The sequence below is a fragment of the Dipodomys merriami genome, unplaced genomic scaffold (assembly GCF_024711535.1).
Source record: "Dipodomys merriami isolate MVZ:Mamm:240054 unplaced genomic scaffold, mDipMer1.0.p SCAF_151, whole genome shotgun sequence".
Lineage (NCBI taxonomy): Eukaryota > Metazoa > Chordata > Mammalia > Rodentia > Heteromyidae > Dipodomys > Dipodomys merriami.
In genome coordinates, this window is record NW_027202838.1 from 881,063 (window position 1) to 906,624 (window position 25,562).

Consider the following 25,562-nt stretch of genomic DNA (forward strand, 5'->3'; position numbering starts at 1 on the left):
GCCACATTCCTAGCCCTTAAACAATACTTTTATTGTTATCATCAAGGGATAATACAGAGGGATTACAGTTACATGAGTCAGTTGTGTGGCTTGAACTCTGGCCTTGGGCACTATCCTTTGCTCTTCAGCTCAAGGTGAGTGCTCTACTGCTTTAGCCACAGTGCACTTTGGTTTTCTAGTGGTTTATTGATGATAAGAGTCTCATGGACTTTCCTGCCTGGGTTGGCTTTGAACCATGATCCTCAGATCTCAGCCTCCTTGAATAAGCTAGGATTACAGGTATGAGCCACGTGCGCCAGGCAAGAGTACATTTCTTTTTGGACAAAGTCACTCCTTCCCACCCACAAGTTCTATAGTTCATTTTTCACATAGTGTCTAGTGAGTACCACTGCTGCATTTGTTCACACTTTGTCCCTCCAATTCAGTGCCTCCCTTAGCAACCCCCCCCAGGATAGATAGATGGACAAATAAGACAAAAAGAAAAAGAAAACTGGAAATGGCTCTGTGGCTCAAGTGGTAGAATGCTCTCTTTGAGCCAAAGAGTTCAGGGGATAGTACCCAAGCCTAGAGTTCAAGCCCCATGACCAACAACAACAAAAAAACCTAACAAGCATTAATGTCTCACGGTACTTTGCTACCCCAATTGGCTTCCAACCTTGATCCTCAGATCTCAGCTTTCTGAATAGCTAGGATTAGTGTGAGCTACCAGCTCTGGGCTACAGATTCTAGTTTGGTTTGTTTTTGGTTGGTTGTGGGAGCTTTGTGCAAATAATAAACAGATGGGAAAGTGAGGAGAGAAGAGGCTTATAGTCAAGTACATCACGAGATCTTACTGGGTATGTTAAAATAAAATCTTCTGCTCTGTAGGCTGTTCCCTACAAGATGCCGCAGGGTGGGATTGGGCCTTCCCTCCTAAGAGTCCTGAGAAAATTCCATGACTTGGTGATCAACTCCTCCCCACCTTTGTCTGTGTTCATGTGCATCTATGTGCCCAAGTTGGGGCTTGAACTCAGGGATATTCATTCTTTTGGGGGAGGGAGTCAGTCATGGGGCTTGAACTCTGGGCCTGGGGGCTCTCCCTGACCTCTTCAGCTCAAGGCGAGCACTCTACCTCTTGAGCCACTGTGCCACTTCTGTTTTTCTGGTTGTTAATTGGAGATAAGAGTCTCACGGTCTTTCCAGCCCAGCCTGTCTTTGAACCATAATCCTCAGATATCAGCCTCCTGAGTAGCTAGGATTATAGGCGTGAGCCACTGGCACCTGGCAGTCTTTTTTTTTTTTTTTTTTGTCATCGTGGGGCTTGAACTTTGGGCCTGGCACTGTCCCTCAGCTCTTCAGCTCAAGGTGAGCGCTCTACTGCTTGAGCAACAGCACCACTTCTGGTTTTCTGGTGGTTTATTGGAGATAAGAGTTTCACAGACTTTCCTGCCAAGGCTGGCTTTGAACCACACTCCTCAGATCTCAGCCTCCTAAGTAGCTAGGATTACAGGCATGAGCCACCAGCACCCAGCTCGGTTTAAAAAAGAAAATGTTGATTAAGTGTAGAAACGCTAAATGCCGTTGCTCACAAATACCAAGTGCTTTCTCTTGAATGTCAAAACTTCTGACAACAGTGCCTATCGTCCACTGTGGTTTTAAAGTTACCGTATAAAGAGGCTGACCCTTATCAGTTTCTGAGATTGCTATGAATAATGCCTCTACTATATATAATACAGAGATTCTTTTTTACCTGCCATTATATTCAGATTTATTAGTTGTAAGGCTAAGATGTAAATTTAGTAACTATTTTAAGAAATTTTAAAGACAAAAATAGCCACTTTGATAGAAGTAATTTACAGAATTCAATAAGTGAATACTACTGTGTTATAAAAAGAATAGAGAACAATATCAAATATATTTTATTAACAAATGCCCAGAGCATTTAACAGTATTCATTTCATGAATGTCAAGGGCCCACAGCTTCAGAAACAAAATAAAAACAACAAAAATGTAATGAAAATTACAATGACCATATAAAATTTCTTAACATTTTAAAAGTTCTAATATATGGAATAGATTGACAAGAAAATATACCAAATACTAGCTACCTGATCTTTATAATAGTGTTTAAGGTATGGTAGAATTTTAATATGCTCTAAAAGCAAATGTTGTAGGTGCAGCATCAAGGTTATGCCAGTATATGTAAAGGTTTATAATGTTCATGATAGAGCAATCCATTCTATTTTCTGCCTGAGAGGATTAACTGCATGCTCCACATAACAAACATCTAATGTACAGGTGATAAAAGGAATGATATTAGCATATACTGTCTCTTTCCAGCATTTGGAAGGTGTGGCTTATACCACTTCTTGGTTCATTACAACTTCTGTTTTTCTACTGTGATTAATTTCAATTCCAAGATTTCATGGCTAGTAAAAAAAAAAAAAGATAAAAACAACATATGCAGGTATCAAATAATAAGCATAACTTAGTGTGCTAGAAGTAATCCTACTTCAGGAAAAAAATCTTAGTATAGATATTTAATAACATGTCTTTTTGTCTTTTTGTCCTGGTGAATTTCAAAATAAAAATTTCACTGAATAAAATTGATAGTGATTGACACATATAAAAATAAGCATAATTCCAGTGCTATCTTCTTATCAGGGAAAAAAGTAGCAATCAGCACAACCTCATTTCTATGGTTATGAGGTAAAGAAAAATTATCTTCTTAATGTTTAAATATGTATTATGTAATCTCTTAGTAGATTGGAGTAAGAAAGATATTGAGGTACTATAGGCCATAAATGTCAATGCAACCCAGGTTATTATAGTAATTGCTTGGTAACAAGAATTTCTCCAGGTTTCAAGAGTGATCAGATGCAAAGGAATTTAAAGAAAATATGTGTTGTCCTCTAAGTTTCAAGTCACACAGAAGTTGGTCCCAACTGCTACTCTTTCAAGTTCTCTACTTTAATCTCAGCGTAGCTATCATCTCATTCATCATCAACTTTACATCAAATATTTGACTACCTACTATGTTCTAGGCATGGTAATGCCATGCCTTTGCAAACTTAAGATTTAGTGGGGGGCACCAGTGACTCAAGCCTTGTAATCCTAGATACTCAGGAGATCGTATCTCCAATAAACAGTCAGAAAACCAGAAGTGGTGCTGTGGCTCAACTGGTAGGTAGATCATTCGTCTTGAGCTGAAGAGCTGAGGGACAGAGCTCAGGCTCAGAGTTCAAGCCCCATGACTGACCCCCTAAAAAAAGCTAATGGGGGAGATAGACAACAAACAAGTGTACTGCATACTATATTACATATCCATACACACATAGTTAAAGAAAAGAAACCAAGTAATAGAAATGGGATAATGGCCTCAGGAAATGAATGAGTAATTTTAACTGAGGTGGCTAGATATAACCTCACCAAGAAAGGGACATTGGAAATACTTCAGGGATCCAGCGATGGGGTTATCTGTAATAAGTGAGTTCCAAACAGAGGTTAAAGCATGTTTGGAGTATTTGAAAAATGTTAAAGAAGTCAATTGGTCAGATAGAAAAAAGACAAAACTATCACAAGATTAAGTCATAGAAGTTATAGGAACCAGGGCATGTGGATATTTGTTGAGCAATTACAAGCCTTGAGCAAAAGGTTGACTTTAAAATTGCAACTTTGCCCTACACTCAGGTGCACTTTGCTTTGTTGTTTTATTCCACTGTGCATACCATCTTCCTACAAACTTTATTTTGACTTATATCTTTTTTATTTTTGTTGGTTTCTACCAGTTACATCTTACGCTCCACAAAGCTAGCACAAAATTCAGGAAAACTGTATAGAAACAAGGACTATATCCATAGAGAAATGTACTCAGAAAAACATGCAGTCAATAGAATCAAACCACAACTTTAATCAAAAATTTATTCTTTTAAATTGCTCTTTTAGCTGGAAGAGATTACCAAACTACTTATTGCCTGCATTTATTCTTTATCTCATTTCCTAATCACTTATTTTTTATTCTTATGAAATTACTATCTAGGAAACTTTTAAATATTAACATTTTAATAATCATCAATTTGTGTGTATACTACCACTATTATGCCATCATCAGAGACATTCGTTACCTACTAAATTTTTTCATTACAATATATTAATTATATAAAGGGTGTTTGTGACATTTCCACACATATATACAATATATCCCAACCAATCTCCCTTACCTTCTACCATTACCAACACAAACCTCCACCTGCCTCATTGTTCTGCTTTCATATATGCAAAATATTTCAATCATACTCATTCTCACTCACCCTCTCCACTATCCCAGCCTCTTTTCAAATTTATCTTTCCCCAAGCCCCAACACCCTGTTGATTAGCAACTGTCATTGGAGATTTATGTCACATTCATATATATTTTCATTGTATTGCAAAATTAATTACCCTCCATCCTTTATTTTTCCTTCCCTCTCTTCATATCTTTCTAAACAGCGCCCAATCAGAATTGTGTTCTGAGTACTTTTGTATATATGTATATGTGTGTATATAAATACAATTTTATGTTTATAGGGATATATGCATATATTTTATGTATATAGGAATATACATGTACATACATGTCTAGCTTCCATATATGAATGAGGGTATACAATATTTGATTTTTTAGCTTAATTTTTCTTTTTCAAAATGATATCCACCAATTTCATCCATTTTCCTGCAGATAACATGATTTCATTTTTTTATGGTTAAGTAGGATCCCATGATATTGATATATGGGTACCATATCTTTTTCATCCATTCATCTGATGTCTGACACCTCAGCTCAACAGTGATTCTACTGTTTAGTTATTGTGAACAATACTACAATAAGAAAGTATACAGGAGTATGTCTTTTTTTATTGATTCACTCCCCTTCAGATACATGCCCCAAACAGTATGGCAGTCATAGTGAAAGTCTATTTTCAGGAACTTCCATACTGATTAATAAGTGGTTGCACTAATTTACAATCCTAAAACAGTGTGTGAGGGTTTTCTTTTTTCCACATACTTGCTAGCATTTATTGTTTGTTTTTATTTTTCATTGTTATAATAAAGGTGATGTACAGAGGGGTTACAGATACATAACTCAGGTTGTTTGTTTTCTTGATTATGTCTAATCTGGGGTGAAATGGAACTTAGTGTGATTTTGATTGTACTTCCTTGTGGTTTAGTATGATGAACTTCTTCATGTAGCTATTAGCCATTTATATTTCTTCTTTTGAGAACTCCTCTCAGTTTGTGTGCACAGTTAGTAATTCCCTTTAAGGACTTAAATCTGGAGGAATCAACAAAATTCCATCAAGATTGTTACCAAAACTTCCTTAACAAAGGAGATGGTACTTATCTCTAAGTATACCAAACTAATGCTAACTTACCCAATCTTGTACAAAATGACTGAAATGTAGTAGAGTTCTTGCTGCAAGGTATGTGCAGAATTTTCTCCTCTTAGGTCTTGCCTATCTCCAAATTCTATGAATCATAATATCCTGTGAATGATTTTCTCCTTGATTAAGTTATTCATATTTAGTTTCTGTTCAAAACTACAAATAGTATAATCTCCATAGTTAGATATGAGCATCTGTAGTTAAAAAATGTAATTCAGGCTGGGCGCCAGTGGCTCATGCCTGTAATTCTGACTACTCAGGAGGCTGAGATCTGAGGATCGTGGTTTAAAGCCAGTCCAGGCAGGAAATAAGAGATAAGAGATAAGAGTCCATGAGACTCTTATCTCCAATAAACCACTAGGAAACTGGAAGTGGTTCTGTGGCTCAAGCGGTAGAGCACTTGAGCTAAAGAGCGCAAGGACCAACCAAGCCCAGAGTTCCAGCCCCATGACCGACAAAAAAAAAAAGGTAATTCAGCAAACATGATACTCAACAAAAAGGTGCTACTTATGTAATTCCTTAGAAAGCCAAAATCAAAGTTCAGCAAAATAAAATACCAGGAAGCAGGTACTTGAAATGGGTGGGGTAGGGTCAAAGGAAAAAAAAAATGAAGAATGAAAAGAAGTAGAAGGGGAAAATGCAGGCAAGATCCAATGTATATCTACAAGATCAAGAACAGTGAAGGAGGGGAGGGCTGGAAATGTGACTTAATGGAAGAGTGCTTGCCTAGTATGCACGAAGCCCTGGGTTCGATTCCTCAGTAATACATAAACAGAAAAAGTCAGAAGTGGCACTGTGGCTCAAGTGGTAGAGTTTGAGCAAAAGCTCAGGGACAGTGCCCAGGACCTGAATTCAAGTCCCAGGCCTGGCAAAAATAAAAGAGTGAAGGAAGGGGTAGATAGTAGAGAGATTGGTGACAATGTTGAAAGGAGTGAAATTGATCAAGGTGTATTGTATTCATAAACTACTTTGTTAAATAGAAAGTCTTTCATACAGTCACTTAAATAATTTTTTTTTTTTGTCGGTCGTGGGGCTTGAACTCTGGGCCTGGGCGCTGTCCCTCAGCTCTTCAGCTCAAGGCGAGCGCTCTACCACTTGAGCTACAGTGCCACTTCCGGTTTTCTGGTGGTTTACTGGAGATAGGAGTCTCATGGTCTCTCCTGCCCGGGCTGGCTTTGAACTGCGATCCTCAGATCTCAACCTCCTGAGTAGCTAGGATTACAGGCGTGAGCCACCAGCGCCCGGCTTTAAATAATTTTTAAAAGATGGTACTTAAGGTATGGGGTAGATGAAATCTCATAGAGAGATTAAAGAGAACAATCAGAAAAGCACACTGAACAGTATCAGGCAGCTATCAAAAGAGGAGCCTAAAAACTTAAATGTGACAATTGTAGAGATCATGGGAAAACAGCATTTTGAAACCACAAGAAAATTATAGCAATAATAACAAATGTGAGTAAATAATTTTTCTTCTTTTTATAGAATTATCGGTGCTGGAGATTGAGCCTAGAAACTTGAGAATATTAAGAACATATCCTATCTCTTTGCTATACCCCAAAGCAGTAAATGCTTTAAAAAAATTTTTTTTATCCTTGCTAGACACCAGTGGCTCACACCTGTAATCCTAGCTACCCAAGAAGCTGAGAACTGAGGATTGCAGTTCAAAGCCAGCTCGGGCAGGAAGGTCTGTGATACTCTTTTTTTTTTAATTTAATTTTATTTTATTTGTGAACATACTGTACAGAGGGGTTACAATTACATGGGCAGGATAATGCGTACATTTCTTACCAAGCATTGAGGTCTGTGATACTCTTATCTTTAACAGACTGCCTTAAAAAAAAGCCAGAAGTAGAGCTGTGGCTCTAGTGGTAGAGCACCAGCCTTGAGCAAAACCTCTAAGAGACAGTGCCCAGGCCCTCATTCAAGCTCAGGCCTAGCACAAACAAACACACAAAAAATCAAACAAAACAAAACAAAACAAAAACCTTACAAAAATCCTTATAGTTACATTGTCTATAATAGAAAAAAAAAACCTTAAACACCAATTTAAGTAATTAAGAATGGAGGGGCTAGGAGGAGGAGGAGGAGCATGCTAGGCTTGAGGGGAAGCTGCACAGAGTCTGGGATCCCCCAGGCCTAGAGGGGGTTCTGTGTACAGCAGGCTGGCTCTGTGCCCCAATGGCCCCCATCCGGTTCAGGGCTGGCCTCCTATGGGCCCAGCCTGATAATGACCGGGCAAAGCAGAGCCTGAGCTTGGAATGGGGTGGCCCCAGAGCGGGCGGGTGGAAGGAACATGATATTGTGGAGATAGTTTCACGTATGTGGGCAGAAAATCTGCTGTTGACCACAGGAGTTGATGGTAGCTTTTTGGCAACTCTGGAGACTTTATGTTTGCTGTTAGAAGAAATGGAGGTGTCACCCACATCAAGGTTCAGAACATGGGGGACTACTACAACCTGTGTGGAGGGGAGAAGTTTGCCACCTGGCTAAGCTGGTCCAGTATTACATGAAGTATCATGGGCAGCAAAAGAGAAGAATGGAGATGTGATCTACCTCAAGTACCCACTGAACTGTGCAGATTCTACCTACTGTGGTTTCATGGTCAACTCCCTGGAAAAGAAGCATAGAAACTGCTGATTGAGAAAGGAAAGCATGGCAGCTTTCTTGTATGGAGAAACCAGAGCAACGCTGAGGATTTTGTTCTGTGTGCACCGGTGACAAGAGAGAGCAAAAATAGCAAGTCTAAAGTGACCCATGTCAGGATTTGCTGTCAGAAGCTGAAATGATGTTGGTGGAAGAAAACTGTTTGACTCTTTGACAGATCTGGTGAAACATTACAAGGAGAATCCTATGATGGTCACATTGGGCACAGTTCTACAACTCAGCATGACTTCAATTAATGCTGACAAAATCAAAAGCCAGATTTGAGAATTGAGCAAGTTAGCCAAGACCACAGATAAAGTCAAGCAAGGCTTTCAAGAAGAATTTGAAATACTACAACAACAGGAATGCAAACTTCTCTACAGCTGAAAGGAGGGTCAGAAGCAAGAACATGAGAACAAAAACAGATATAAGAACATCCTGCCCTTCTTTCAGTCACACCAGGGTGGTCCTGAATGACAGAGATCCTAATAAGCCTGTTTCTGATTACATCAATGCAAACATCATGCCTGAATTTGAAACCAAGTGCAACAATTCAAAGCCCAAAAAGAGTTACATTGCCATGCAAGGCTGCCTGCAGAACATGGTGAGTGAATTCTGGTGGATGTGTTACAGGAGAACTTCAGAGAAATTGTTGTGATGACCAAGAAAGTGCAGAAAGGGAAGAGCAAATGCAACAAGTAATGGCTGCATCAGTATTGCTCAAAGAGTATGGGGTCATGCATATCCAGAACATCAAAGAAAGCAGCAGCTTATGGCTACACACTAAGAAAACTCAAGCTCTTGAAGATTGGACAAGGAATACTGAGAGAATGGTCTGGCAATACCACTTTTGAACTTGGATGGACCATGGTGTGCCCAGTGACCCCGAAGGCATGCTAGACTTCCTGGAGGAGGTCCACTACAAGCAGGAGAGCATCATGGATGCAGACCCTGTTGTGGCTCACTGCAGTGCTGGAATTGGCTGAAGGGAATGTTCATCATAATCTATATTCTTATCGACATCAGCAGAGAGAAAGGTGACATTGATTTTCCCAAAACCAGTGGGGTCCCAGAGATCAGGGATGGTCCAGACAGACATATAGTACCAGTTCATCTACATGGCCATCCAGCATTATATTGAAACACAACATCACAGGAGTTAAGAATAGCAGAAAAGCAACTGGAAAGGACATGAATACACTAATAAGTATTCCCTAACAGACCAGACAGGTTGCGAACAGAGTGCTGACCTGAGGGAGGACAGTGCTTGAGTCTGCAGGAACGTGGGCCTGATGAAGCAGCAGAAGAGCGTCTGGTGAGAGAACTCCAGCACAGAAAGAGATGCAGACTTTGACCCCTCCCCCACCAAGGTCAAGAACAGAGGCAGGAAAATTTGCTTAAGAGTGAACTGGAAGGCTTATCCAGTTGTCAGCTACTTTTTTTTTGGGGGGTCCGGTCGTGGGGCTTGAACTCTGGGCCTGGGCACTGTCCCTCAGCTCAGCTCAAGGCTAACGCTCTACCACTTGAGCCACAGCAGCCACTTCCGGCTTTTTTCTTTTTGCTTATGTGGTGCTGAGGAATCGAACCCAGGGCCTCGAGTATGCAAGGCAAGCGCTCTACCACTGAGCCACCTTCCCAGCCCCTCAGCTACTTTTTGATAAGAAAATCTGAAACCATTTAAAGAACACTGTATTCTAAGAAATTCCTGTCCTCAGATACAAAGAAATCATCTCTACAATGTAGACAATGTTCTTTTTAGAATTCTGCTTTGATTTGAGGAAGCAGTGAAATTGTGCTCCTGTTTTACAAATTATGGGATTGAGAGTCTAGCTGTGGGCAGTTTTTGTTTTTTCTTTTTATAACCTTAACTGATTTGACTTTCCCCCTCCCCCTTTTTTTCTGTGAGGATTGTGGGGGACTTGTAAGAAGTATCTTGGGGAAGTTAAGTAACAGCATCCCTGGGAAGTGAGAATAATTCTGTTCACTTACTCTGCCATCTTACTCTGGTTTGTGTTGCTGAAAAGAATACCATAACCATAGTCTGTATCAATTATAATGTAATTGCACAATGGGAAGCCACATCCTGCTGTATATAACAGAACAGAGGGTGCTGCAGAGTCACAGAGAACAGGAGGGGCTGAAAGCCCCTCATCACCCCTATCATTCCCCACCTCTGCAAGCATCACATTAAAGAGCAATTTCCAAGACATGCATGTAGCGGACACAGTCAGCCAAAGCATTTATCCAGTCAGTAATGGATATTCACTTTGGTCACCACTTCTCCCACCCCCCCACCTAAATGATCATTAAGCCAACATCTGAGATTGCCATGAGTTGATTATCTTTGCATTGTTATTAAATAGTCACAGGAATGAGCTGGGGGGCTCAGGGAGTGATTCACCAGCCTAGTAAGCAAGAGGCTACATGAGTTCAAACTGCTGTACCTGCACCCCTTCACCCAAAAAAGAATGAATTAAAAAGTCATGAAGTCATGGGAAACAAGCCTTATGAATTAGGGTGGGATGTATTTTCCTCTTAGCAGACAGCCAGTTGTCATTTGCTGTTGGCAGATGAAGTCATGAGGGGATAGCTGTCACTCTGTTTTTGCATTTGGCATATTTATCTTGTGTTTAGAGCAAAGGAGGTAGCCGGGCGCTGGTGGCTCACGCCTGTAATCCTAGCTACTCAGGAGGCTGAGATCTGAGGATCGCGGTTCAAAGCCAGCCCGGGCAGGAGAGACCGTGAGACTCCTATCTCCAATAAACCACCAGAAAACCGGAAGTGGCGCTGTAGCTCAAGTGGTAGAGCGCTCGCCTTGAGCTGAAGAGCTGAAGGACAGAGCCCAGGCCCAGAGTTCAAGCCCCACGGCCAACCAAAAAAAAAAAAAAAAGCTGTAGAGCAAAGGAGGTATCACAGTCATGAAATGTCAATGATATCTCCCACCTTGGTCTGAGCTGGGTCAGCTGAGTCAGTCTGCAAGTCCTAAGAATGGTCACTTAGGTGGTTGGCAGGGTGCCTGAGATGCTAGGCTTCTGTCTCTGTATAGAGTCCTCAGGGTCTCTCCTATGTTGTCTCTGGTGTCCTTCACAACATGGCGGACAGTTCAGAGCTCCAAGCTGGCAGTGACCAGGACTTCTTCAGATTCAAACCATAATTCTGTGGCTCCCCTCTGTGACCACTGATGAGACAAGTCAGGCCTACCCATTTCAAGTACAAGGGCCAGTGCCGGGGCACTTCACCAGAGGCCATCAGTCCAGCAGAGGCTGTGGGGATCTTGGGAAGCTGAGGCCACTTATAGTCGGTGGCAGAGGCAGCAATCAGATGAGAAAGTCACCAAGGGTCTTCAAGAAGCTCCTGGGGAATCCTGCCAGTGACTTGAACTTCTGCTGAACCAACAAACTATGGGGGACAGAACGTGCAAGGCAGAGCCCCTCAGATGACGCCACAGAACCTGGCACATAGGATGCTGTCCTCCCACACTGCAGCAAGGAGCAGACCCCTGTCAGATGCAGCCCGCAGTGGGATTTGCAAATGTTCTGCCATAAGTGCCTTCTTTGGAGACCTTGTTCCACTTCTCTTGTGGTGGCGGTATTCAGTGAAGCAGCTCAGTATATGAATCCGCTCCTGTGAGAAAGTCCTGCAGGGAAGTCTGGCTCTCCTCACTCAGTCTTCTTGCTTTGGCTCCTGAAAGGAGGGACTAGACGTCCTCCTTGCCCAGCAGAGGTTCTTTTCTGGAATCCTAAGGAACTTTGGGCCTCCATCCATCTGCCTATCCCTCTTGTGTCCCTGCTTCAGAGCAAAGTGTCATTGTGATGACTATCACATTACATAAGTGGATCCCAGACCAGGCTGGTGACATTGCCAGTGGCTGACTGTGCTGAGAGTCAGGTGCGAGGCTGTTACAGGTTCTCAGGTCAGGTGGTTCTGTATGTGGTAATGCAGTTAGAGCTGGGGAGACGAGCGCTTGAGGTGCAGTTGTTAATCTAAGTTGCTGAGAGATGGTCTTTGAGAAAGTAAAGGATCCAAGGCCAGAGCAGTCATTACTGGGTGAAGCAGAAACATGGATGTGACAGGAACACAGCCAGCCTACATTGGGCTCGTTGGTGGACATTAAAAATGCACAATATGCCATAGCTGGCTGAGCATTTTAAAATTAGAAGCATAGGGTTTTATATTTGGGGTGAAATAAATTTTCTGGCTCACGATATTGAGCTTTTTGAAAATCAAATTTAAGGCTCAGAATTTCTTTTTTTAATAAAAAAGTGATCTCAGCTCCATGGGAGATCAGGAGGCTTGAGATTCTAGCATAGCTTGGGCAAAAAGAAAAAAAAAAGTCCTGGAAAAGCTGAGCATGGTGGCATGCATCTGTCATCCTAGCATGACACGAAGTGCAAGTAGGAGGATCACAGGCTGGCGTGGGCAAAAAGCATCAGCGCAAAAAAGGCTGGGGCATGGCAGCAGTGGTAGAGCATCTGCTTTGCAAGTGTGACACACTGGGTCAGATGCCAACACTGCCTAAAAGTGAGATAATCCACTCCATGAAGTGAATCTAAATCAATAGTCCCTCATGTCTAGGATGCGGCCCTCCCATCAAAGCTAGTGCCCTTGGACACATGGGATAGGAATACACAAAGGGCCGTCTGGACATCTCTGCATCCTCAGCCAAGGAAATGGTCTCAATTATTTTTAGAGGTTATTTTCCTGGAGACTTTAAGAACTGCTATGAATTCTTGGGTTATTTCTAGGTCTAGGGATTATGGAAAAGTATGCAGTGCAGCTGTTAGGTGTTTGTTGTAGTTTAGGATCCAGAAGGGAGGGGGATAGAGATGGAAAGCTGGAGGTGGGCAGGTCTTCTGCCCAGGGTGGGTGAAGTTTTTACTCAGCAAGCACACAGCCTCCCTGATATTAAGAAGCCTTTCATTCTGTTGAAACATTTTTCCTTCTTTCTCTTGAAAAATGAGTTCCAAAACAGAGTTTATTGTATCTTTCATCACTAAAGTGTCTTCCTTTTTCCCTGTGGCAAGTTCACAAGTTTCACTGTGTCATATAACTTCACTATATATCAAACTAATTTTTAAAGTTTTCATCCTAAACCTCAGAGCATGTAATTAATAATTTGTCTGTTTATTTATGACCTAATTGTGGTTCTTAATAAAAGCTAATAGCAAAGGATCCTCTAGTAAGCTGATGACTAGACCTACATTTAATTTCCCTGCAGTGTATAGAATATTTTTTTGTTTTTGGGTCCGGTCGTGGGGCCTGAACTCTGGGCCTGGGCGCTGTCCCTCAGCTCTTCAGCTCAAGGCTAGCACTCTACCACTTCAGCCATGGCACCACTTCCAGCTTTTTTTTCTGCTTATGTGGTACTGAGGAATCGAACCCAGGGCCTCATGTATGCAAGGCAAGCATTCTACCACTGAGCCACCTTCCCAGCCCCGTATTTGCCTTTTTTGCCCACATAGAATACATAGTCTATTTGCAATTTTTTAATGACATTAAAAGAATAGTTTATGTATAGAAACATGAGTGGGTGTTAGTTCTATGCTTTGGTAGCTGCAAAGTCATCAAATGTATTTGCAAATTGTATGGAACTAAAAATTAGGAATAACCCCTTTCCCCCAAATAAGAGTATGAAAGTATAACTTAATTATAGGATTTGGGGCTTGTCTTCAAAATTCATACTGCAAAGAGCATATTCGATAACATTATTATTCAGTTAATACTAAACAAACTGAATATTCTCCATTATGCTCAATAAAATTTCCTTGCTTTTCCCTTGGGAAATAGTCTTCTGATGAAAGAAACACGGGTGTTGATGACCTTATTAAAAACTTAAGATAACTATCCTTACAGTATCATCACAGTAGAATTATTAAATAAATTTATAAGTATTTATTAGCCATTATACCAGGATCTTTGAGAGCTGTCTAGCAACCCAAGGAAAGTCTCTTTGGTTATGAGGAAATTGTACAAATAATTATAGCTAGAGTTCTTTAATGACTTTTGTTATCTTAAAAAGTGATGATGAATTTGATAGATCAGTGTAAGGTGACAGAGTATTCCAACAGAGGGAGGCTACACTTCTTCAATGATCTAAGAGAAAAGGAAGGATCACAGATTTAAGAGACTCTAGATAATGTATTTACAAATGAAGCATAGCAGATTTGTAGGAAGGTTGCTACAAATGGCTTAGATGTACAAGAGATTTATTAGGGAAACTATGGCTAAGGATAGAGAGCCAGAGGAGGGGGTAGACTCTAGTGCAGCCTAATATGTGGACTTCAGAGTACCATGCATTCTGAGACCTGCATCAGAAGAGGATTGGATAGGCTGCAGCACTACGGAAGACTCATCTGTGTTGACAAAAGTCTGTATGTCAGAGCCTCCTGCTAAAGGAGTCCTGTGTCTGAGTTCAAGCCCCAACACTAACATGAAAAAAAAGAACTTTCTGACTTAAATATATATACTCCACTCTGAAAGATCGCACTCCATTGTTTCTACATGTGTCATCTGAGCTGTCGATTCATCTGTGCCTTGGAAAGCAATACTGTCACCAGAGAAAGGCCTTTGGGGGATGAGAAGGATCTCTGATTAGTATGAGAAAAGAAATCCTTGATTTGGAGAAATGGAAGGTATGACAGTATGCCAGATTTTTATTCACCTCCCCAGTAATTGTCTACATCCAAGGCTTTGAAATCTACAAAAAGCATTTTGGCAGTTTTCAGCAAAAAAGGGGGAAACTCATAAGCCCAATTTAGCAAAGAAAAAAATAGGGGAAAATGGAAAGAGGGAAAGAAGCACTTTCTGCCTGACATGATGTATAGGGTGAGATAGAAGTAAAGATGCTGTCCTGGTCCCAGGTGTATTTATATCTTCTGAACTAAAGCATTCCCATTTGAGCTTTTATCCACTTATATGGCAACTTGGCAACTGGCAGTCATTTTTCCATGATACTAGTTTTTTTTTTCTATAACACAAATGTGGAGGAAATGAGTCTAGGAAATGGGTCTATTATTACTCAAACACAGAGAGAATGGGGCTATGGCAGGCCACTTACTATGAAAAGCTCAGGGAAAATGGTTCTAGTCTTTGTTGCATTCCTTTCTGGTCAAAGAATTCACTCACCAGACCTACAGTCTATTCTTGGGTCTTACTCTTCATCCAAAGCTCTTGTAACTCCTCATCTAAATAAAGGGAGGATGATGAGAGAAATATATGACTATGCATTCAATTTCTCCCTTAGTGATGTTCAGTATGATTTCTTGTTTTTGTATTTCTGATTATGGCTTTTAAAAACATTTTAATGACTTTCATATAACATTATAACCCTCCTTGTCATACCTCTATGAGCATGAATAGCATGATTGTGTCTTAGTTCTTCGTGTTCTCTATCTTAACAGGGTCTCTTATAGGATTCTGTGTTTGTGAGTTTTAATATCATAAATCACTACACAAGCATGTATATAGTGATGTGTGAAGCTCTGTTAGGATGAAAGGCAAAAGTGCACAAGAATAATAAATACCTACCACTAAATGAAAACTATGGGAAAGAGGATAGGAATAGTAGGAACAGACTTGAATATAAGAATGTAGCTCCAGTTCTGAGATTGACTGCCTCATCAGTCCTGGTCTGCAGAGGAGAGCCATTGCTACCTGTAACAATGCTAATACCCCTCCTGATAGTACCATAGTACCTGCTGGCCTTTGTTTATGCTGTGCCATCTGGGCTGCCTCATAGAACATAATCCCCTGGTATATCTTCTAACATCACCCAGCATGCCTACTTTCCCAAGCCTTTTTTTTGGGGGGGGGGGTCCAGTTGTGGGGCCTGAACTCTGGGCCTGGGGGCTGTCCCTCAGCTCTTCAGCTCAAGGCAGCGCTCTACCACTTGAGCCACAGCGGCACTTCTGGCTTTTTTCTTTTTGCTTATGTGGTGCTGAGGAATCGAACCTAGGGCCTCAGGCATGCAAGGCAAGCGCTCTACCACTGAGCCACCTTCCCAGCCCTTTACCAAGCCTTTTTTATCACTTTCTCTACCAGCTGATCATCCAACTCAGTCATGTAGCACTTAGCTTTGGTTAACTATTACTGGTTTCTCTAAGCCTTTGAAAGCATAGAGAAGAGAGTTTTCCCAGTACATTAAATTGTGTTTCAAGAAAGTATGCTTACATTAATAAACCCTTTCCTTAATATTCTGATCCCTCTCATCAAGTGTTCTCAAAATGTAATGCCAGAACCATTTCCCTGATTTCTGCTTGTAAATGGTAACTTGTTTTATAGCACTTTTTAGTTCATATTTTCCTTTTCTTCTTCACAGGCCAGCACATATCTAGATAAGTATACTGGGATGCAACACTCACCATTAGCCATCCAACAGGAGACAAAGTAGAGACAAGTACTAAGAAGACATTTGTCACTTGTGAATGAGCTTCCCATCAGGTCTTCCAGCACAGGACAAAAAATAGGGAAAATGAGCCATGACTAAAAGATTTCAAGGCTGAAAGAGGTCTATAGAATCAACACTATCAGGGATATCTATACAGGTGGTTTTGTCCCATGTTTTCAGGATCCCAGTTTACCTAGTTAAGGCCCTCACCTTAGCATAGTAGATCTAACTTGCCTGAGCATTTAAATGTCTCCAGAGCTCTGAGATTCAAAACATCAGATGTTTAGTCTGCTACTTAGCAATGTGGGTCCATTCACTGCAGAGCCCTCTATGTAAGCTACAAAGAAATCCCTTGGACTTCAACACTTAGCCTTTTATTGATTGTTAATGCTCATCAATTTCTCATTTTCCCCCTACAAAACAGCAGCCCAGATTTTCCAATAACCAGCTAATTCTGCTATCCCTGTAAACACCATGTCCCCCTTATTTTTCCAGTGCTTGGATCATTGAATCTGCAATGTTATTACCCTCATTTGAGATGGTTTCCTTTCCTGCATTACCTCTGTTGAGATCTTTAGCTACAGGTACCTCAGACTAATTCCTGATGAACTCTTTGTCTGCAGGTTGTAATTGAAACAGTCTTTTACTTGTTTCTTCAAATCATCCACTTGTGTTAACATCTTCCAAAATGAAAATGTCTGGATGGGATTATATGTGCAAGAGCTTGTTTGGTGGTGGTAGTAGGGGAATATCTACAGAAAGAGCCAGAGAAAGTAAAGGAATCCTTCATACAATAATGCACTGTGATCTTGGGAGAGAAATAGAATGGAGGACTGCAGGAAGAATCTCAGATGTACCACAGATGTGAAACCATTAGCCAGAGAAGCCTGGAGGAATCTTGCAACCAAAATCCCCTGTTAAACGAATCCATATCTCCCAAGAGTTGGCCTACATTAGAATCCATATTGTACTTAGACTGGCTGAAGAGGAGCCTGTAGTATTTACAGCATCTCTGCAAGCAAAGAAGTGGATCCAGAAGAGCAGTTTCTAGGGCCATCTGTCAATTACATTCCCTACACTTGGAAACCTAGGTGCTTCACTTTCATGTCCGTAAATTAGGGGTTCCTACAAGTGAGGCCAAAAAGTAGGCAAAGGGAGAATAGATTAGACCACACAGAAAGTTTCAGGACAGCCTGAAATTGTGTTTCAAAAATGCAAATATAGGAAGTGGTAGAGTGCTAGCCTTGAGCCAAGAAGCTCACAAACAGTCCCCAGGCTGCAAGTTCAAGCCCCACGACTGACCAAAAAAAAATAAAAAATATCCAAATATAAAAATAAATAAAATATGTGATGCTACCAAGCTTAGAATTTATCCTGTAGGTACGATAGTGTAAAAAAGGATTTAGAGAAAAGAAAGCAGAGTTAAGGGTGAGCTGTAAGGTAGGATTGACTAGATATGAGAACAAATTAGATTTGACAAGAAAACAGACCTTGACTTCCAGCTTTTTCTTGGGAAATACATTGTGTATGGTGGATGAATTTTATTTTGGGGCCTAGATGAAGTGACATTTGCCTCTTTCTATCAAGGGAAACAATGCACTCTGCCAATCACCCAGACTTAAAACATTGTTTTGTTTCTAACTCAATCTAGTACTATTAAAAATAGTACTGCATTCCAGAGGTTTGCTCCCTTCGCACAGTGATAATAGACACAAGTTTAGTATTGGAGTGAAAGTAATAGGAAAAAAAGCTAAATTCTTCATGTTGAGAGTAAATTAATTTTTAGAAAAAAAGGTGAGACAGATAAAGTATGTTTATGTTTAGATGCATCCATGAAGAAAGCATCCATTGTTGGTGGAGAATTCGCAACAAAATCACAGTATCCACCAACTCAACAGCTAAACAGAACAAAACTCCAGCCAGCCCTCTTCAGATAAGGGCTTTCCCCAGAAGAAGTAGGCCTTTGACTGCTGGAATTTTAATTTAGAAAAATTAGGCATGTAAGTCTCTAGGATGGTCTGTCACAGGAAAAGAGCTGATGACTTCTCAACAAAGGTGCTGACACACAAAAAGAAGCATAGCCAGGCACCAGTGGCTCATGCCTGTAATCCTAGCTACCAGGAGGCTGAGATCTGAGGATTGCGGTTCAAAGCCAGCCTGGGCAAGAAAGTCCGTGAAACTCTTTTTTTTCTTTTTCTTTTTTTTTTTGTCGGTCATGGGGCTTGAACTCTGGGCCTGAGCGCTGTCCCTCAGCTCTTCAGCTCAAGGCGAGCACTCTACCACTTGAGCTACAGCGCCACTTCCGGTTTTCTGGTGGTTTATTGGAGATAGGAGTCTCATGGTCTCTCCTGCCCGGGCTAGCTTTGAACCGCGATCCTCAGATCTCAGCCTCCTGAGTAGCTAGGATTACAGGCGTGAGCCACCAGCGCCCGGCGAAACTCTTATCTCCATTAAACCACCAGAAAATTGGAAGTGGTACTGTGGCTCAAGTGGTAGAGCACTTGCCTTGAGCTGAAGAGCTGAGGGACAGCACCCAGGCCCAGAGTTCAAGCTCCATGACCGACAAAAAAAAAAAAAAAAAAAGAAGAAGCACAGTCACTGTTCTCTAGCTGAGGGTTCCACATCTTTAGATTCAACCAACCATAGATTAAAAGCAGTTAAGAGGGAAATTCTACACTAGGCAAGTATAGAGTTTTTGTGCGTGTGCCAATATCAGGGCTTGAACTTAGGGCCTTAGTGTCTCTCTCTTTCTCTCTCTCTCTTTCTCTCTTTCTCTCTCTTTCTCTTTCTTTCTCTCCCTCCCTCCCTCTCGTGTTCTCACTCTCGCTCACTCGCTCTCACTCTCTCTCTCACTCTTGCTCTCTCATCTTGCTCATGGCTGGATCTCTACCATTTGAGCTATGCCCCCAGTCCAGCATTTTACTGGTTAATTGAGGCCTGTTTCTGCCCAGGATGGCTTAAGTTTTCCTTCTTAAGCGGGTGTTGAGGAATTGTTTCTACATCTACAGTGAAAAAAAAAGGATACTAATTTTGTATTAAAAGTAGTGTAATTTTTAATGAAAAAAAATGTAGATACCCAATAACTACTGAGTAACAAAATAATCAGACAAAAGTATTTTTTAAGCCAGGAGCCAGTGGCTCACACCTACAATTCTAGCTACTCAGAAGGCTGAGATCTAAGGATCATAGTTCAAAGCCAGCAAGGGCAGGGAAGTTCATGAGATTCTGAGCTCCAATTAAGCTCCAAAACAACTAAAAGAGGAGCTGTGGCTCAATTGCAGAGCACTAGCCTTAAGCAAAAGAACTCTGGCAGTACCCCGGCCCAAAGTTCAAGCCCCAGGGCCAACACACACACGCAATTTTCTAAAGCTCATTTAAACTGTAACTGTGTTTTCATTCAAACATTAATAAAATTAACAGTATATTCAACTATCATATACTTTGTCTTAAGTACTTGTATGCTTCGTCTAAAGAATAAAGTAAAATATTTGGCTTCACATTATGACGATCCTATTTTCAACTTTTACATTAACATTATGAATCTAGGGAGGCATAAAGTTACTATGCTATTTCTAAATGTATTAGTCAATTGAATATTTTATTATTTTGATAGTGGGGCTTGAACTCTGGGCCTCGGCGCTGTCCCTCAGCTCTTCAGCTCAAGGCTAGCACTCTACCACTTGAGTCACAGCACCACTCCTGCTTTTTTTTCTGCTTATGTGATGCTGAGGAATCGAACCCAGGGCCTCATGTATGCAAGGCAAGCACTCTACCACTGAGCCACCTTTCCAGCCCTAGATACTTACATTTTAGCAATTTTTCTCTATCCACAATTACAAGTGCCTTGAAGGTACAAATGATATATTATCTTTATAATCTGCTATTCCCTAGAAGTGATCTCAAAGTATTTTGCATTTAATAAGATTGAAACAAATCAGAGATGATGTTGAGTAGTAAAAAAGCAAGAAATATGAAACAAATAGAAGGATATCATACATGAAGATGATTTTAGACAAGTTGAGTCATTTGTGATTAAAATGTTTATAAAATATATTTGATAGTCTTCTGAAGTCTTCTGTTGAGCTTTAATGCTTCTCTAAATTTCCTCTTACAGAAAAGGACGGTCCATGGAGTGAAGCTGAGACATTATACTGCTGAAGTGGAATCAAGGTAGTAGTTTTCTCAATTTACATAATATTGCAATTCAATTCCATCATCTCGCCACTTTAAACTTTCAGAATGTGTGTATGTCAAATATTCTGTGGCTGCAAATCTATTAAAATTGCCTAATATTTCTGTCTCTATGACCTCTGAAAACAGCTAGATAAGCTGATAATATATTCAGCTTGCATTCAGGTCCATGCCAATCATTCAAAAGGAAGAAATTAAGTATAAGTAAGTGATAAATTAATCTTATTACATGGTATAAGCAAGAACCCTGAGGAATTGTAGAAATGACAAATGCAGAAAGTAGCTACTTTTTATGTGACCTAAGAGAAGTGAGCGAGGAAGGAACTAAGCTCATACAAGGTATGTATCCTTCCATCCCCAACCAAGAGGAGAGTCGGGTCTTGTTGGTAAGAAAGTGCTTGACACCGGAACATACAGCCTGCCAGTTTCATACAATCTTGCCAGAAGGTATAGGCTGGGGGAAGGGGAGAAGTAACTCATTTGATGTCCATTAAAGTTCCTGAAGGACTGATGTAAGGACTTGTTAGGACCAATTCTTCCCATGACACCTGGAGGTGTCATGGGAACTCAAGCATGCAGATACAAAGGTAGACCTATTGAAGGAAACAGCAACCTGACCCTTAGGAGGAAACTCCCTCTTAAAGTGTCCTTGACATGGCCTTCTGTCACTCTTGAATGTTGAATATTGCACTAGCTGGCCATAGAAAAAAAACATATAGGGTCCAACTGCAGTATCACAAAGCAGGGCAACCAATGGAAGGTTAAAGTTAATAGAAAATAAATTGAGAGGAAGTGGTGCTGTGGCTCAAGTGGTAGAGTGCTTGTCTTGAGCTGAATAATGCAGAGACAGTGTCCAAGCCCAGAGTTCAAGCCCCACAACTGACCAAAAAAAGAAAAAAGAAAAGAAAGAAAGAAAATAAATTGAGAAACAGCACAACTTCAGAAGGTCTATTTCAAAAATATGAAGTATAAATTTCATTTGGAAATCTTGAGGAAGCACTTTGCAGAGAAGGTCATTTTCCTATGGAGTAATTGAATTTAACACAGAGAGTCTTGTTTAAGAATTGGAAGACAAAATTCATGTGCAATTTTAAATGGTGGCTAGAAATAGAGATATACAGGAACTCTGATTTACACATCACAAGAGCAGAGGCTCTGAAATAAACATTTATATTTTTGAGGCTTCTCAGTTGAGCAACTTTAGCTAGAGCAATCTTATGCAAGGAAGATTTGTACTCTTTAGGAGTAGATTAATGATGATTAATGACTACCACAAGCAATATCAGGCAGTATAAACAGTGAATACAGGACCAGGAACAGTGGCTCAATCCTGTAAACTTGTCACTTAGGAAGTAAAAATTAGGGGATCATTGTGGTCTGAGCCCTCCAAATCCCCCAAGAAACATTCATGAGATTTCATCTTGGCCAATAGGTAAGGGCCATGGTATGTGCCTGTCATCTCAGCAACAAGGGGGAAGTATGGCCCTGGCATAAACTGAGACCTTATCTTGAAAATAACAAATGCAAAAAAGGCTTGGCAAAATAGTTAAGTAGTGGAAGTATCTGCTTAGCATATGTAGGGCCCTGAGTTCAAACTTTAGTACTGCCAACACCAAAAATTTATAAAGTACAAGTAGTATATACAGAACTACTAAGACCTTAACACTAATTGTGTTCTGGAAATGATGTTGGAGGTCAGTGACTGGCTTGAGCTGGTGACAGAACATACAGGAAAACAACATAGACAATGTGCTTATCACTTGGTTTTAGTTTCATGTTTGTTACAGAAGGACTTTCAATTCTAAGCAATAAGTTTTCTGAGTAACTGTCTGTTCCCATGGTGGTAGAATCAGGTGTCTTTGATAAGGATCAGAAACTAATAGCTTAAATTATAGTACAAACTTGAAAGACAGATGAACTCAAATTGATAGGAGATGCCACAAAAAGTACGCTATTCATGATTCCACTAACTTGATGCTGTTAAAATCTAGGGTGCTTTTTCTGACATCCTACCCTCTGCTCCAAGTCATACCTTTTATACTTAGCAAATGATTCAGTTTTTATAATTAGTTGAGATTCTTTTTTTCTTTTTGTGCCAGTCCTAAGGCTTAAACTCAAGGCCTGGGTGCTGTCCCTGAGCTTCTTTTGCTCAAGGCTAGCACTCTACAACTTGAGCCACAACATCACTTCTGGCTTTTTTAGAGTAGTTTATTGGAGATAAGAGTTTCATGGACTTTCCAGCCCCAGCTGACGTTGAACCTTTATCCTCAGATCTCAGCCTCCTGAGTAACTAGGATTAGAGGCATGAGCCATCAGTGCCCGGCAAGATTCTTTTTTTTTTTTTTTTTGGGGGGGGGGGTCTGGTCGTGGGGCCTGGGCGCTGTCCCTCAGCTCTTCAGCTCAAGGCTAGCGCTCTACCACTTGAGCCACAGCACCACTTCCAGCTTTTTTCTTTTTGCTTATGTGGTGATGAGGAATCAAACCCAGGGCCTCAAGCATGCAAGGCAAGCGTTCTACCACTGAGCCACCTTCCCAGCCCCGGCAAGATTCTTAATGATTCAGAACTCTTAGAAAGTTGTATTATACAAGTTGTTCATATATCAGAAAAGCAACAAATACGTACTTTTGGATAAGTAAACCACATAGATAATACAAAGCCAGTGAGATTTGGAGAGTTACTAAAACAAGAGTTAGTAATCAAAGGTAATTAACTGGTACTAATTTCCCAATATATAAGTAATCTAAATAAGTTATTTGAAATCTTTTCAAGAATATAGGATAATTTAATAGAATTTCTAGAAAGCCTAACATGGGTGAAGAGTCGTTTTTCTTTTTCTTTGACTGGTGACTTCATAGGTTGCTGATATTTTTATCTGTTCTCAATTTGTCCTTCTGATTAAAATTCATTGAGGAATGGGAACATATAATATGGTTTTACACTAAATTGGTAATATAATTGCATGTATCATGGCTATTTTGAAAGAACATAAATTTCATCTTCGAACTGATCTTTTATTTTTCAGATTCTGTCACTTATGCCCATACACAATACATGCCTTTTTAATTGACAGTTTTCAGTTTCATAATGGTTATGCATAATAGTACTTGTCTTTTATGTGTTTGGTGTTCGGGTTTGTGGTGTTCTGATTACAAGTCTCATTTTTTTTGGTCTGTCATGGGGCTTGAATTCTAGGCCTGGGTGCTGTTCCTCAGCTCCTCATCTCAAGGCTAGCACTCTACCACTTCAGCCACAATGCCACTTCTGGCCTTTTCTGTTTATGTGGTGCTAAGGAATCGAACCCAGGGCCTCATGCGTGTGAGGCACGCACTCTACCACTGAGCCACCTTCCCAGCCCCAAGTCTCATTTTTTAAAAAGAATTATCTGCCTATGGGTCAAATCCATAGCAGATACAAATCAGAAGTCAGTGTATAATATATTAATGTTTTCAATAAATTCTTCAAATATGGACTGTAAAATTAACCATGTAATTTTCAACTACCCTGTCCTGTGCTCTGCCTGGATTTCTCAAGGGAATGATTCCCCAGAAATAGGGGCAGAATAATAGATGCTGAAGTTTTCAACTGCAAAATTTCAGAATTCTCTGTCATATGAAAAGTAAATGGTATTCATTTTATATTAAAAAAAAAAACAGCAAGTGTATTTACTGTAAAAAGTTCAGAAACCAGATATGAGCATAATGAAGAAAATAAGTCAACTGTTACTCTACCATCCAGAGATATCCATTGCTATCAGTGATGTCAATTTTATTTTTATATGATTCTTTGTAAAAGTGAGATCAGTTTTATAAACTGATTTTTCTCAGGTAGAAACCTTTTCTTAGAATTATTGGGTTGCAAGAAAATACTTCAATTAGAGTGAGGCAGGGACTTAGGTTCTGATACTAGGATTTGCGTTCAGCACAGATAGGTATCATTTTGTAATCCCAGTGCCAGCACCACTGTACTTTCTGTGTGTCTTGAAATTATTGATGAAAAACTTTAATTTAGATTATCCCTCATTAAATTTGTAACAATTTATATTATTCCTGGCTCAATTAGCAATAATTTATTCCAGTGGTGTAAATGGATGAGACAATGATACCCCATAAGTAGAGCCAGTAATTTAATTTCAAAGTAATTATGAACAAGATGCTTACTCTAAACATCTCTACTATAATACTGAGCCTCTTTCGTTATCATCATATATTTACTCTGTTTTCCCTTTTGGGGTGCTGAGAATTGAACCCAGGGCCTCACCTATGCTAAGCACTTACTCTATCACTGAATTTTATACCAGCATCCACTGCATCACTTCAAGGACTTCATAATATGTGCAATAATCTGTGTAAGTAATTTTCTATTTGGGGGCGTTCAGGTTTTGCAGGCATGCACAAAGTTGTGATGTTTGTTTTTATATCTTTGGAAACATCTATATTTTCTTTTATCTCTTCTCCTTCTTCCTCCATATGTATATACAATGTAGATGTATTCATATGTATGATGTATATATGTACATCTTTTAGGCCTATCTTCCACTAATGATTAAAAACATGATATTGGATCTCTCATTTCTTTGTTTGTTTTTTGTCAGTTGTGGGGACTGAACCCTTGGCCCGGGTATTGTCCCTCCACTCTTCAGCTCAAGGTGACCATTCTACCACTTGAGCCACAGTACAACTTCCGGTTTTCTGGTGGTTAATTGGAGATAAGAGTTTCATGGACTACTTTTCTGCCTAAGCTAGGTTTGAACCGCGATCCTCAGATCTCAGCCTCCTGAGTAGCTAGGATTATAGGGATGAGCCACCGGCGCCCAGCTCAATAGTTGGTCTTTTGAGCCTGGTTTATCACACTCAACATGAAGATCTTGAGTTTAGTTCATTTAAGAATTTAATCTTCTAAATTAAAATCTTCAATGGGAAAATCATTGAGCAATGGGTACAGT

General features: G+C 40.3%; 2 pseudogenes; both read left to right on the plus strand.

The window, feature by feature from the left end:
• LOC138827139 (UDP-N-acetylglucosamine transferase subunit ALG13 pseudogene) overlaps positions 1–25,562 on the plus strand; it is a 51,078-nt pseudogene that overhangs the window by 19,746 nt on the left and 5,770 nt on the right.
• Positions 7,578–9,361, plus strand: LOC138827161 (tyrosine-protein phosphatase non-receptor type 11-like; annotated as a pseudogene).